General features: G+C 34.9%; 1 protein-coding gene across 3 annotated transcripts in view; it reads left to right on the top strand.

Moving 5' to 3' along the window:
* Nucleotides 1–14,559, top strand: part of TBC1D5 (TBC1 domain family member 5) — a 319,441-nt gene that overhangs the window by 23,103 nt on the left and 281,779 nt on the right. For 2 of the 3 annotated variants that reach the window (XM_035319859.1, XM_035319858.1), the window contains exon 2: nucleotides 4,491–4,552. The exons of the other annotated variant lie outside the window; for it this stretch is intronic. The gene's annotated coding sequence lies outside the window, so the exon portion shown is untranslated. The remainder of the gene's footprint in view (nucleotides 1–4,490; nucleotides 4,553–14,559) is intronic. 3 annotated transcript variants of the gene reach the window in all.

Below are 14,559 nucleotides of genomic sequence, written 5' to 3'. Positions count from 1 at the left end.
CCAACAGCAGTTAAGGCCTAAATTGTGGAATAAGACATGATCAGATCCTTTTGAGAGTAAGTTGTAATATCCACTCTGTTTTATGTGAATATCTTGAAAGCACAGCCCCCATTAATTGTGTAAGATAACGATTGCACACTGCATAAACTTACGCAATAGTCCTTCGTGTGCAGATTTGTGCAATTTGTAGTTCTGTATTTGATGCTTGAATAAATATGGCATCTGAAGTTAAAATTCAACTGGAAAAAATCATTTTCAGCTGTGTAAAAAAAAAAAATAAATAACCAATTCACTAATACACTTTGAGATGGCAACAGAAGAATGCTTTGGCCTTAAAACCTTACTGCAGAAAGCAAATTACTTGAGAAATAAGGATCTCAAATTTAAGGTTGTACAGTCATATACATGGCATTTCTGGGCTTACTAGAATCAAGAAGTGCATGATTAAATTTCTTCGCTACTTTAAGGTTCTTCCATCTTTTCAAAACGTGTATGGGAAATAACTGTAAATTAAGTCTTTGTCCAGTCCATTTATATCAGCTGTAATTGTTTCATCATTTTTAATTAATACAGAATGTACTGTTTAAATAGTGTAGCAATTGCATTTTTCAACACAACAGAACAGTGTCTTTAGGTGAAAAATCAGCATTTGCTATCAAAAGAAAGATCCCATAGTTTTCAATAGTTCCATGTTAATATATTGCGAAGAAGTCTGTGATAAATGCTGCAAATCAATCCAAGGAAGGGTTAACTGTGAAAACTGATATAAGTTTTATTTTCTTATAAATCAAGAGGTTGGTAAAATGTATGCTTACTGTTGATCATTAGAATACAAAACTATCTGTTAAAATCAATTAACATGCATATCTGATGACTGATTGTATAAATATGAAAGTCAAATAATTGTAATCGTTAACCATGGCTTCGGGTCATACGAGTTGTCAGCTCAAAAAAACTAGAGGAGAAAATGGTTGATTTGCATATATTTAATGTGGCATGCTGTACATGTGGGAATTTGAGATAAACCTTTCCTAGTAATCTGCCTTTTTTTTTTTTTTTTTTTTTTAATCTAAAAATCAGGTAGGAAATGTGGATTGTGACAGCCAAATGAGCTATGTATTGTGTTCATAGCAGTTGGTTCACTAGTTTGGGCTTAAACATTGTACTATATGTTTTAATATGTTAAAAGTGTTATTTTACTAAGAGTTGGAAGAAGCTGATTTAAAAAGTTTTTCAAAAAATATTCAAAGTTCTTACTAGGAACATACCCAAAGCTATCCCATAACTGATTGTAAGACTGCGTAACCTTTACAGTTTTTAGACTTAATGTGTATCGCGAGCACTTCTTTACTTTTTATGTTAAGAGAAAAATCAGTAAGATAATAGAGATAGAGTAAAATCTTTCCATAATGTACTGTACTGAGTCAGAAAAGTATCTTCTTGTGTAAAGTTGTCCAAACAGATAATTTTGTATTTAATTGATCAATTGTAATAACTAGAAGCAAGGGAGTGTGGCAGAGGAATGAGGCTTCTGGCATGGAAAAGATTTACGTGTTATTTATGTCCTGAATTTAATAATCCATTAGAGTAAATTTTTTTCATGAATAATGCAAAATATTTTATATAACTTGTAACTATTCAAAGAATCCTTCAAGTATGAGTCAGGATATAATGGTCAGTACCTCACCATACCCGTAATTTTAAGTGCATCTGTGTAGTTTTTCTCTGTTCCCATGTGTCTACTCCTGAACATGAAGGAAAAATAAATAAATAAATCTCATGTCCTAAATTTTAAATTTTCTCAGTAACCTCTTACTATAATTTTGTTTCATTAGTATGTATTTCGTGACTTCCCGAAGGGAAGAAGAACTAGCAATATCTGATCTCAGTTCATGTGATTTATACATGCAAACTAGGAAACTTAATGGCAGTGTTGAAAGTTGGAGGATAGCAGAAGATTTTATTGCTGAGTGCTTTTTACTTTATTATATTATTGTAAATAAAGTGAGCTCTTTTACAATTTTGCTGTTGTAAATATTTGATTTTTTTTTTCCTTGGGTGCACGATACAAACCAGTTCCTTCTGTTATTACCCAGATCAGCTTCGGTGCCAGCAACGTGGTCTCCTTTTTGTAGCAGTTGATATCTCCCCCTCGGCAGAGTACAGACCTCACAAATTTATTCTATTTCTGGTTTACATCCTTGGTCTGTAAAATACACCTGAATTTTGCTTTAGTCTTCCATTGGCCACTGTTTTCTGTGCTGAGAAAAGGCACCTCTGTTATGTTTGGAGGTTGGGGAGAAAAGGACCAGGAGGCAGAACAGGGGCAAGGAATCACATGCAGTTTCTGTCCTTACCTCTTGTGGGAAATGGAATTTGCATTAGATTGCAATAGAGAGGAAGGTGGCTGTATCTCAGGTCATGGGTTGTTTTACCTTCTATCTGAGGTGTCCTATCTTTAAGTGATTTACCTGTCTATTTCAGCAGAAGATGATGACCCTTTAACTCAGACAAAAAGTTGTTACGCGAGGAGGTCAGGTCAGGAACCATACATTAGAAGCCCAAATTAAGCATGAATTGAAAACTAGGCAAATCTTTAAAGGAAAAAAAAATGTGTTTTTAAGACATCAGTGACTCTAATTACAGTTTTAGCTTTACTGTAACTCATTAGTGAGAAATCAGTTTGCTACCAAAGGCTGCCAATTTGCCTTCTGAATGAAGCTGATCTATGCCTTCGTGGTACTTCCTGCAGGAAATTTCAGCCTGGAGTAATCTCAGGATCGCTGCTGAGCCATTGTGTGCCCCAGTAATCCTGAAAATCTTTTAATGTGTGGAGGAATATACTATTTTTTCAACAATCTATTACTTAAAAAGACGGGGATTTAGGACATCTTGGATGTGTGCTGGGACTGGATGGGATTTGCAGGCATGGGGTGGGAATGAATTGTCATACTTGAACAGGAATCTGGAAATCTGGGGAGTAAAAGAGAATACACTCTCGTTTGTCCCACTTCAGGAAATATATATATATATATATTGTGAGAAAAAAATATATATATATATATATGTGAGAGAAATATATATATATATATTGTGAGAAAAATGTGTCTGAGATTGCTTAAAATACAGAAGTTTTTTTGTACTCTTGTGTTTTGGGGTTTGCAATGTTATTAGCTCAAAGGGGAGGTATGCTTTTTCATGATGACTATATTTAGCCAGGAGGAATAGTCTTTTTTAAAGCAAATTGAAATGAGTGTATGAGAGCGTGAAATTATCAGCAGCACTGGTGCACATTTACATTACTTCTACATACTCTTTTGAATGACCACACAACAGAACAAGTACTTCATTTCCACTGTGTTGATTTTTCTTGACAAAACATGGCAGTCTATCCAAAGGAGGGTGTTTAGCCAAGATAAATATAAAATTTATGATTAAGCAAAGTGTTTCCTTATTATAATCCCTAAAGAGAATTTGAGACTTGTTAAATATAATGTGCCCAGGTAGTTTTAAGAGTAAATTATCCTTTTTGCTTTTAAATGCTGAAATACAGCATCAGCATCAACCATTAGAGATTTTACCAGCAGAAACAGCACTGCTGACTGATTTCCTTTGAACCAACTAGCAAGAAACAATGTGTGTATACTATATATAGTTGTTCATTAACCTCAGATTTGACATATTCATTCAGTTTTACTGGCCAGTACAGAGATTAAGAATCCAGGTCAGTGGCATGACTTACAAAACTGTGTCGCTTCCCTGTAATGTGTGGTATGGGAGGAAGCAAATAAACCTTTTCAAGAGAAAGGATAAAAATTGATAATGTGATTCCATTTCTGGCACATTTCTTTACCTGTTGTATTTACAGAATACCACTTTGACTGTATATATGTATATAACTGTACATATATATGTATATGTATATATGTGCAGTATATATATGTGTGTATATATATATAGTATATATATGTATTTAACCGTAGTGACTGTCACTAGTGTTCATTACCATAAGTGGAGAATTAAACCTGGTTCGGGAGATGGGTGGATTTTGACCTTCGTGGTGTCGGCATTGGCTTTGGAGTATAGGGCTCTAATTAAATTGTGAAGGTACCTAGGTAGTGGAGAGTAAACGGGCTCGCTGTATTCTTTCAAGGACTATGAACTTCCAAAATCAAGGATAACATCAGATGTCAGCCAAGTATTTTGTCCTTCTCATGGTTTGTCTTTACATCTGAATTAGTGCCAGTTTGCACAGATTGTGTGTCAGCTTAAATACAAGAAACAGGCCTCAGTCTGCTTGAACTCGTTCCACCAAAGACTTCTAAAAACTTTTGGTAGTCTGCAAACTGTAATCGTTGTTTCACATTAAGTTGCTTTGTAGAATTATAAAACAGCTTTTCTTGTGCTTTCAAATAAAATGTTGTCATCCACTAATGAATGAGATACCATCTGTAATAATTAAGGTTATTCTACTTGTTTTCCCCCTGCAGCAAAACTTCTGAAGGTTTGCAGAAGATAGTAAGAGAACCACCAAGAAGGCTATTGCAGTATTGTAAGTACTGCACCCAGGAAAAAAAAGCAACTTGAATTAAGAATGTTGTAAAGAGGTTTTCAGTTTTTGGGGGATGTGGGGGGGAAATGAGCTACATAAAGGGACTACACGTAAAATACAGAGCAGGATGTATTCTAGCTATCATGTTAATAATTCACAAGGAAAAAGCTGCACTCTTGTAAAATCTAAAATTGTATCCTTGTGCAGTGTAATCAGGAATTTACCAATAGCAGTGAAAACTATTTCTCTATCCACCAAAGATTGATCTAGTTTATATACATTTGTTTATTTAAAACTATCAGAATTTAGAAAATCATTGTAGTTTTGTAGGTTTGTCATTTGTTTTAGTGACTTATTGTTTAGGTTATTTTGCAGAATTATTTATTTGCTGATTTATTTATGTATTTCATTATTTATTTATTTGATTATTTAGTAAATTATTTATCTGATGAATTATTAATACATCTTCATGACATGTTTTAAATTATTTATAACTTAATTTTGAGTTTATTGCTTTTCGACGCTGCATTGTTACTGACTAGTTTTGATTTTTTTTTTCTTGGTTCTTGAAAATTAAAGTACTAGCTCTAAGGCAAAAGTATATTCTTTGCAGAATCCATATATGGTTTTCAATGAAGCAATTTACCATGTAGATACTAATTTTGTTTAGCTTTGTATTGCTTAATATCACTTTTCTACTTACTTAGCTTTTGCTTGTATTATTTCATAGATGTGTCAAGATCAAATGAGTGACCTTTAAGGAGCAAAGATAAATGTTTACCATAAAATGTGTAGAAACAGAGTTGTTCTGTTTTCCCATTATTAAGTACTCTTTAATTATTCTCAAAGTTAACTTGAGATATTTTTGCCCAGATAGAATGGATGCTTTTTAAATGAGCCTCTTGATGTTTGAACTAAAACATTTATCTTCTAATAAGAAAATAATATAATCACATTAATATATTAAGAGATTTTCTTCTCATGGCAAGGTTTAAATATATGGGGAGCGATGACGGTATCTTTAGACACGCAGAAGAAGATACGTGTCGAGGGGGCAGGTGAGGAGGAGTAGGCTTTTTTTTTTTTTTTGGCCCATGGTGCTTTTTGTATGCATAGGAATTTGTAAGCTCCTAAAATTTAGGATCTCTGTGCTGTTGTATGTAAACTGCTGTCAGATTCTGTGCTCACAAAGAATCATTCCTTGTGCACATGTTCTGTTGTGACGCCTGATTTTGCCTTGCTTTCTTTTGGCAGTTAAAAAGGCCTGAAATGTCACCATTTTCTCTGAAGAGGCTTGAGTAAATGTATAAAAACAGAATAAGGGGCAATTTCAGCCTGCATATATGAGCACTGGCTCTATGGAGTTTAAAACAGGTACCTCAGATCAGAACTGGACTCGGAGTAAATGGTAATGATGTGTTTTTTCAGGAACTGTGAGCCTGAAGTTACCCGTTCAACTTCAGTTCCCACTGACTACCTCTTTGAGCAGCCTGAAGCCACCTTGTAGGAAAGTGCAGTGACTGGCAGCCCTGTTTCATAGTGCTGGAAGAGCTGTAATGAAGCGGGCAAAGCAGTAGTTCCTGTGAAAAGGAGCTGTGTGCACAACATGGCCTTTATTCTGTGTTTGGTACTTGAAATGAATTACTATATACTTTAAAGTTTTAACACAGCTTGGAAAGGCTGCATTGTACATTTCAAGTTTCAATGCTGTTGAAATACAGTAGAAATGGCCTCTGTAGACAGGTTTCACTATAGAACTTAAATTATGCATGTGTATATCCAAATTCCTTATTTTGAAATATTGAATGTATGAATATTTAATTTGTATCTTGCTCTAGTATCTTCATATGCTTGCCTTAAAGGAAGCTGTTTCCTTTGATTTATGTACATGGTTAAAAATGTGTGTACAGTATGTATCAATGGTTTTTCTCTCTACAGTGTTAGATGAACAGCTTTAGATAATGAAAGCTAGTGATTTTTACTCTGCAGCTTGCTACAGTTGTATAAAACGTAAATTTGTCATATTTGTTCTATTAATCTTACTTGAATTTCAAATTCATTTGCTTTCCAGAAATATTTTTGTAATTACATATGTTAAGAAAAGTCAAGTGTATTAGAGATCTTAATGATGCAGTGTTTTTGGTTTGTATGCAGTAACAAAGCCCTGAATATTGTCATTATTTGGGGCAGAGTTCCAATGTGAAATTTGCATTTCTCTTTATTTGAATGTTTTGACTGAAGCCGAGAACTCCAGGGGAGTTCCTGAATGTATACTACTAGTTTGTGACATGCTATATGAAATTTTGTGCAGTCATTCTTATTTCGCCGTGTAAATGAGGTCTTATTGTTCAATAAGCCCCATTATAAGTAATTACAACGGTAAGTGCTGTCAATGTGTTCTGCCACCGGTTTCTCAGAGTATGAAACACTTCCTGAAATACGTGTTACTACTGTTAGAGGGTAATATAACGCAGCTTCTGTTTTGGCACTGAAAGTAGCTACTTTATAATGATGACAAGTGAAAGTACAGCCAAAGGTCACATTAAACAAGAGGTTTCTTTAACACCTCACCTGTTTTCTGGATATGGTATGAAAATAGCTTTTTTTTTTTTTTTTTTTTTTTTTTTCCTCCACAGTATTTTTAAAAAGAGGTTATCTTAAAATTATTTTTATGACCTTTATATTACTTTATGTTTTAAGAGCTGGACTGTGGGATTCTAGCATGCTGACTATGGTGCTGTGTATGTGTTTGAAATTAGCTTAAATTTTTGGTGCAGTTAGGAGCTATAAGTAGAATTTCAGCCTGCTACATTTTCTGTTTTGCAAATTTGCTTAAAGGCATCACTGAGTTTTCAAAAAATAACTATTAATGTTCAAAGTGATATTTATTTTGGTGTTGCAGGTCTATTTTATTTTTTTAATATCTTTTTAAGAAGAAAAATGTTTTTGCAATTTTCAGGGAAAAATCTGTTCAGAAATAGAAAAAAGAGTGAACCTATCCATGTTGACAGACAGTTTCTTAGCTCTGTTTTAAAGAGATCCTGCAAGTAATGCAAAAGGATAATTTCGGCTCTGTGCTCAATCAGTTCCTTGTCTTACACTGAAATGGCCAACTGGGGTGCTAAAAAAAAAATCATTAAAAAAATGTGAATAGTCGTGTCGTAGATCATGAAAATGAAGCTGGCCTGTTTCACTGAGGTTGCTGAACATCTAGGAGATGCTGGTTGGGAAGCCTAAATCTGGTGTGTTATTGATAGGTGTATTTCTGTTCTAATCTAACTCCATAGAAATCGCAGAAGCCATATTAAGCTCTTCTTCAATTTATTCCATACAGATAAAAGAATTTACATCTCATGAGTCATATATTTCCTGTTGTATCTTTAATATATCCATTTTTAGTATTTTTCTTGCTTCTCTCCTCTATTGATATGCTTAGAGAGTCTGTGTGTAGGAGCTTGTTATTTCACCCGTGAGGCAAGGAGGAGTTCAAATCAATAGCAGTGTGTTGTTGACACTAAATGATGTTTCTTCTTGCCACAATAAGACTTGATTTTGTCATCCTAATGACGATAGCATGCTTCACAGAATAGGGATCAGCACTCTCCAGCTCTCACAAGTAGTAAAAAATAGTCCTTTCCTTTGAAGGAAATACTGGAGAAATACTCTAGTATTTGTAACCAAACATACAGTAGCTTTGTAGAATGAATATTCACATTCTGTTTCAATTTGTGGGAGAACTGCTTTGCAGTGCGTTGTGAAAGTCTGCAGTTAAGGATGTAGGACTGATCAGAGTTGACATTATGACAGTATGAAGGTACGTTGTTTTAAAAAGAGAGAACACTAATTATGTAAAATAAAAGTTCAAGTAAAATGTGGATCATAGTAAGACCTCGGCTTAAAAAAAAGGGTAGAAATTTCGTATGTTCCTTAGAAAAGTCTTTTGTGTACTGTTCAGAAAGAGATGTCTGTGGGAGGATAAAGATATAAGCAGGAAGAAATTGCCTCAGTAGGTTCAGTACAGCACTCTATGACATGGTCACAAAGGAGCGAGCAGTTGTTCTCAACTTGAACTAAGGAGCTCATAGGGAGATGAGAGCTCTAGAAGGATGTGGATTTGAGAGGAAATAGTGTAGCCATTTGAAGCGATAGCATGATGCTAAGAACTTAAGGACGTAATATTGGTAGCAGTAGCATTTTATTGAGAAGCACAGGCTCTTTTGTGTTGGACATCTGTGAGCAATAGCAGAAATGAATCATCTGATTATAATATTAAAATACCCTGGTCTTTACATATTTCTACATTCATACAAATGTCTTTCATTGTATGGTAGATGTTTTTTTGTTTTTGTTTTTTGTCTCTTCTTTAATCTGAAAGAAAATTAGAGATAGTATGGCTGTATGGTTAAACACTTACATAGTAAATTGTGAAATTTAGCTTGACTGTTGAACCCCAGCAGCCTGTTCTGTGAAAGCTTTTCAATAGAAAGTAGCTTTATTACTAGTTACGTACATGCATCTTTTCTATTTACACTTTTTCATTCCTTTATCTTTTTATGCAAAACATGGGTTCTCTATTTTTTCTGTTTTTCCTGTTTCATAATATAAGTTGTATTATCATATTTTGGGATTTTGTTATCTCCCCTTATGCTTATCTCATTTTTTCTCTATGATTTTCATAAGGCCAACTGGCATTAGGTGATCGTATCTAATGGGTTTTCTGTAGAGGAAATGCCTCTTATTCTGCAGGCAGTGAAAAAAATCCTCATAAGACTTACAGTAACTGTTTATATTTCAGTAATGCTAGTAAAAATTGAATAAACTTTAGGCAACCTTCTGCGGTTTTTTTGAATGCACGTTAACTGCAGGAAATTAGTAGTATCCAAAAGATGACGACTGGCAAGTTCAGAATTAGAGATCGCTGAGTTCATCCACATCAAAGCCAGAAGGTTTTTGATGAGTTCTTCTCACTGAACTATGCCTTAATGAATTAAGTAAAGTCTGTATCAGGAGCACTTTGCTAGCTTATTTGCTAGCAACACACTTCTACCTCAGATGCAACTTCCTTGCAAAGCAGTAGTCAGAATAGCTTAGTCCTGTTTAAGCATCTCTGTCTTCATTCTGTCCCTAGCGCTGAAAGAACCAAAAAATAAGTTTTGCTGATGTAACTTTTCCTTATTTGCATAAAGTTAGCACACACGTGGAACGCCTCTAGCATACTCTGTCCTGCCATATGTAGGTAAAGATGTGTACCAGAAAGAGCCTCTAAAATCTTGTCAGCAGTACAGTGAAGATGTAAGAAGCTCAGTGAAGAAGGCTGTGCTTGTGCAGTGACTTGTGTCTACTGAAACATGTTCTCATTTTCAGCTGAAATTCTGATCTTGTAAACATTTGAGCATAATTTACGACAAGCTGATAGCAGCCCTGAAGTTGATGAATATAGTGTATTACAGCATTTATATTTATTGAACACCAATTTTAGACTATTTTCTTTATCTTAGGCTCTTGCGTTTGACATACTGTTGTACTTGGATTTAATATTCCTTGCTCTGTTGTAAGTATCAACACACATTAAAAACATCCCATTAAGTGGTTGTGAAAAGAGCAGAAATATCAAACACAAAAAAACTTTGCTAGTCTTGTTTTTTTTCTTGCTGCTCTTTAGTTTTTCTTTTTTTTTGTAACTGCCATATTTCAGTTGACCAGAGCTTTCAAAAACCCTAAGCATCTGAGATCATCCCATTTTGTCATATTCTTGTCAATTCTAACATTTGAATAACAAATCATGGGCTCTTTAATACTGAAAAACTTAACTTTGAAAAGCTTTAACATGGATTTCACATGATTTGTGGATTCAGGTAAACGAGTAATTCTTTTGGAACTACAGTATCTATTAGTAGACTGAACCTGTTGTGTATGGGTAATCTAGAAACTTGATGTATAAGCTTTTCCTTGAAGTTTCTCCTAATATGCAGGCACCAAGTGATTTTTTTTGCTATTATTTAACTAGATAAATTTACTTTTTTCTGTTTCTGTGCAGTACTGGATTTGTTTTTGTGCTATGCAACTCCTCACCATGGTATGTCTAAGCTATCTCTTTTTAATGGATTGAAAACATAAAGCACCTTATGGGTTGAAACATCTTACTTCCCAATTTATAAAGTAGTTATCTTTAAACAATTTTCTATTTGCTTTGCTATGCCTACTTATTCTTACCTGTGCTATCTGGGAGTGAAAGTGAAAGCAGTTTGGGATTGAGGTCTATTTTGGTAACAACTTGAAAGAACGTATTTTGTTTGTCTAAAAGCACCTAGAATGTACAGTACTACTTTTAAGACTCTTAGAGAGACACTTATAGCACGTCCATGTGCATGCAATACATTCTTAAAACAATTAGTAAATCTAAAGGCACATCTGAAAGAATATTGTGCATTTTCAGTGAAACGTATTTTGAATAAGTAGCTAATCTATTGAGTAGAGTTGTCCATGCATTCTAAAGATACTTTTTTCTGTGCTCAGACAAATCAAGATAGTAATCATTTATAATTTCTCGCCTCCATGAAAAGAAGTGATGAATAATATGATTGGAAGGAATGCATGAGTCATGAAATGGGGAGCTGGGCAATCACGGAAAAATTCACTTTAAAAACTCCCTTCTGCTTACCAGGATTTGTGATGCGAGTTCAGTTTTCTGTAACATAATCCAGAGATTATTATGGTAGAGGTTGTAGTAATAGCCTTGGATGGATGAACAACTCTGTAAGTCAATTCTAATATTGCTTGGTGGATTATAAAGGGAGTCTTTTAACTCTTAGCTAAAAGTCATTGTGGATATAGGGATGATCAGAGAAGACTTTCTCCTCTGACCCCAATGTGAATGTGAAAACAAAATATCTTAAAATATACTGCAGTTAATACTGAGTGAATGTAGACCCTCCAGTCCCAACAGTATCTGCACTATTATAAAGTATCTGCACTATTATAAAATAGCTTTTAAGGCCTGTTAAAATATTAATAACTTGGTAGAGCACTTCAGAAGTTCTTACCTCTACTTCCTATTTAAATCTGTGTAGTTAGTCAACATCCATGCTCTTTTTCTTGGTTGTACAACTACACATACAAGAGAATAAAAACAAGTAGTGAAACTAAATAAATAACTCGATTTGCCATAGCTTCACCCACAAAAAAAAATAAAAATAAAAAAATCTGGTTTTCAACTTTTCTCCCATACTAAAATCATCAAGCACGTACTACAAAAATTGTCATGGTCGAGTCCTTCACCATCTCTGTGTCCCAGGCAAGACTTGCATAGGCAGCTGTTGTTCTCCCTGCAGTGACCTGGGCTAGGCAGCCTAGCATCTGCCTCTGTTTTCTATTCACTGACCCAAGCCAGATTTCTTCAAAGCCTGTTGCTGATATTTTCCTTGCAGTTGCTCATGTTAATTTCTTTTACATGCTACAGCTGTTTTTTTGAAAGATCTCTTCCCTTTTACTGTCCTGAGTCATTCAGACTCAGGTAAATTTAAATAAGTGTTTTTTAACATTCCTGGGCTGTGCTGAGCATAGGATCGTTTGGGTTTTCTTGCTTTAAAGCCTGTGTCAGCACTATAGGAAAAGAGCAAATTAGACTTGCTTTCCAAAGAAAAGCTCAGTCTTGCCTTTTGGTTGTACAAAGAATCCTGATCTTAAACTGAACTAATTACGTTCATTTAACTTGGTGAGAGTCAAGGTGAAGCTGTTGGCTTGGGAGGCTTGGTGGAGGCTTGGGACATGCCAGAGTTCAGAATTGTGCAGGAACTAAAAGGGAGATATTTTGCTCTGTGCATTGCATGAAAAATGCAAAATTCCCTAAATGAGAATAAAAATCTATTAATGATATAAACCTTAATCAATAAGATTAAGCTGTCCTCTGGAAGGCATTAGTGCTGAACAGTTAAATGCAAAATAGTGAAGTGTAAATTCGTTACTTTCGTAGAGATACAGCTCAGCTTTCACAATTGTTGCCAATGGGAAGTATGGAAAATATTTTAGAATGATAAATGTTTTTCAGTAAAAACAAACGTATGTAGGGTTGGTTTTTTGTTGTTGTTGTTTTTCATAAGACATTGAAATATTAAAGTGAGCCAGAGGTTTTGGGGTCTTTGCACTTTTATTTTATAGTGACTGTATTTTAGGAAAGGTTGTGTACCCTGCTTTCATTATACAATTTTAAGAATTCATTTGACAACTCCAAAATTATTTAGGGGGGCAAGTGATTTAAGAAAAAATGCTGTGGCTACTACTGAGCGGCTAGAATTTGCTTTAGTAGCTGAAAATGTGAGGAGCGTAATATGAACAATTTTCCCAATATAAACTGAAGCGTAGTAAGTAAGGATGATTGATTTGCAGAATCACTTCAGAAACTGAAGAAGGTAGACTTGCCCTTTCCCTAGCCATGTGTTATTGCCACTTTTATGCAGGCTGCTGCTTGCGCATCCATGCAGTCGTCTTTTGCTATATTAATTTTAATCTTTATTAATTTTCTGATCTGACTACATTACCATTAGTGCTGGTTCAGGGAAGGAGTGGGAAAAAGACAGCTGAAGAGAATAGGAGGCAGTCACAAACCAATACTCTGAACCAGTCCTGAGCCAGTGCCTAGCTAAGGTAGTAAAAGATCCTGCTGACAGGTATGTAAGATGCACAGGAAATAATTGCTTACTGTCTCTGAAGTTTATCTCACTTGTGTTTTGCAACAGCAGGAGCACAAATTAGAATGTTTGGTCACTTCAAAGTGTGATATACTCATTTCTACTTTTGTTGGTCTTCAGAAAGGGCAACATAATTTTAAAAACAGTTATCATAGCAGAAAAAAACACTGCAGAAATAAATCTGTATTTTCTGAAAGGAATGAGCCATTTGGCTCAATATGATAGGGATTTTCTGAACGAACTGCCCTGTGATGCAGTTTCTTCAATGTTTCACCAGTTGTCCAAGGTAAAAACTGATGCATAATTTATAAGGCTTAGATGATATAGAAATACAAATTTTATTTTACAATTTTTCCACATATGTATCTCTATTAGTTGATTTGTCCTATAAGCTTTTGGTTCTTAACATTTGCCAAAACTTTTTCGTAGAGAGATTCTTTCCACTACTAGTACACTTAAGTTATTAATATGAATGAATAAACAAGTCTACTGTGTTCAGAATTTCATGCTTTAATTAAATTCAAGATACATCTTTGTGTGTGTGCAAATAATGAGATTTTTAAGAAAGTTTTTTTTGTGGCTATTCCATTAAGATCATGCTATCAAATAGTGTTTTGTTCACATGATGCTTTCAGACTAAAAAACAATACACACACAAAAAGGGAGAAAAAAACACAATGCATATGACAATATTTGAAGAAGTAATCTCAATATAGAGATTTGGCAACACCTACATTAACAACTTAAGGTCCTCCATAAGCATCTATTGCTGATTTCTGTATAGCACTAGTGATGTGTAAATATCTGTCGAATGCAAATAATTTGAGCAATAACATTTATGGTTTCCCATAAATGACAGAATCACAGAATAGTTGAGATCAGAAGGCACAGCTGGAGATGATCTAATCTAACCCCTCAGCTCAAAGTAGGGTCAGCTAGAGCACATTGCCTTCCCATGTGCAACTTTAGCCCATTCCCCCTCATCCTATCACCGGACACGTGGGAGAATAGACCAATCCCCACCTTGCTACTGCCTCCTTTAAGGTACCTGTAGAGTGTGATAAGGTCACCCCTGAGCCTCCTCTTCTCCAGGCTAAACAGTCCCAGCTCCCTCAGCTGCTCCTCGTAAGACTTGTACTCCAGACCCTTCACCAGCTTCGTTGCCCTTCTCTGGACTCGCTCAAAAGACAGTAGACTGTACAGATGGTAGTCTGTATTTCATTGGTGTTAAAAGCTTTACCTGAAGTAAAAACATACACTGCTGTCCCCTTGTCCACAAACCTGGTCATCTTACTGTCCATAGAGGACTCTCAGGTTGGT

Source organism: Oxyura jamaicensis, chromosome 2 (assembly GCF_011077185.1).
Source record: "Oxyura jamaicensis isolate SHBP4307 breed ruddy duck chromosome 2, BPBGC_Ojam_1.0, whole genome shotgun sequence".
Taxonomy (NCBI): domain Eukaryota; kingdom Metazoa; phylum Chordata; class Aves; order Anseriformes; family Anatidae; genus Oxyura; species Oxyura jamaicensis.
This window is presented reverse-complemented; position numbering and strand designations above follow the sequence as displayed.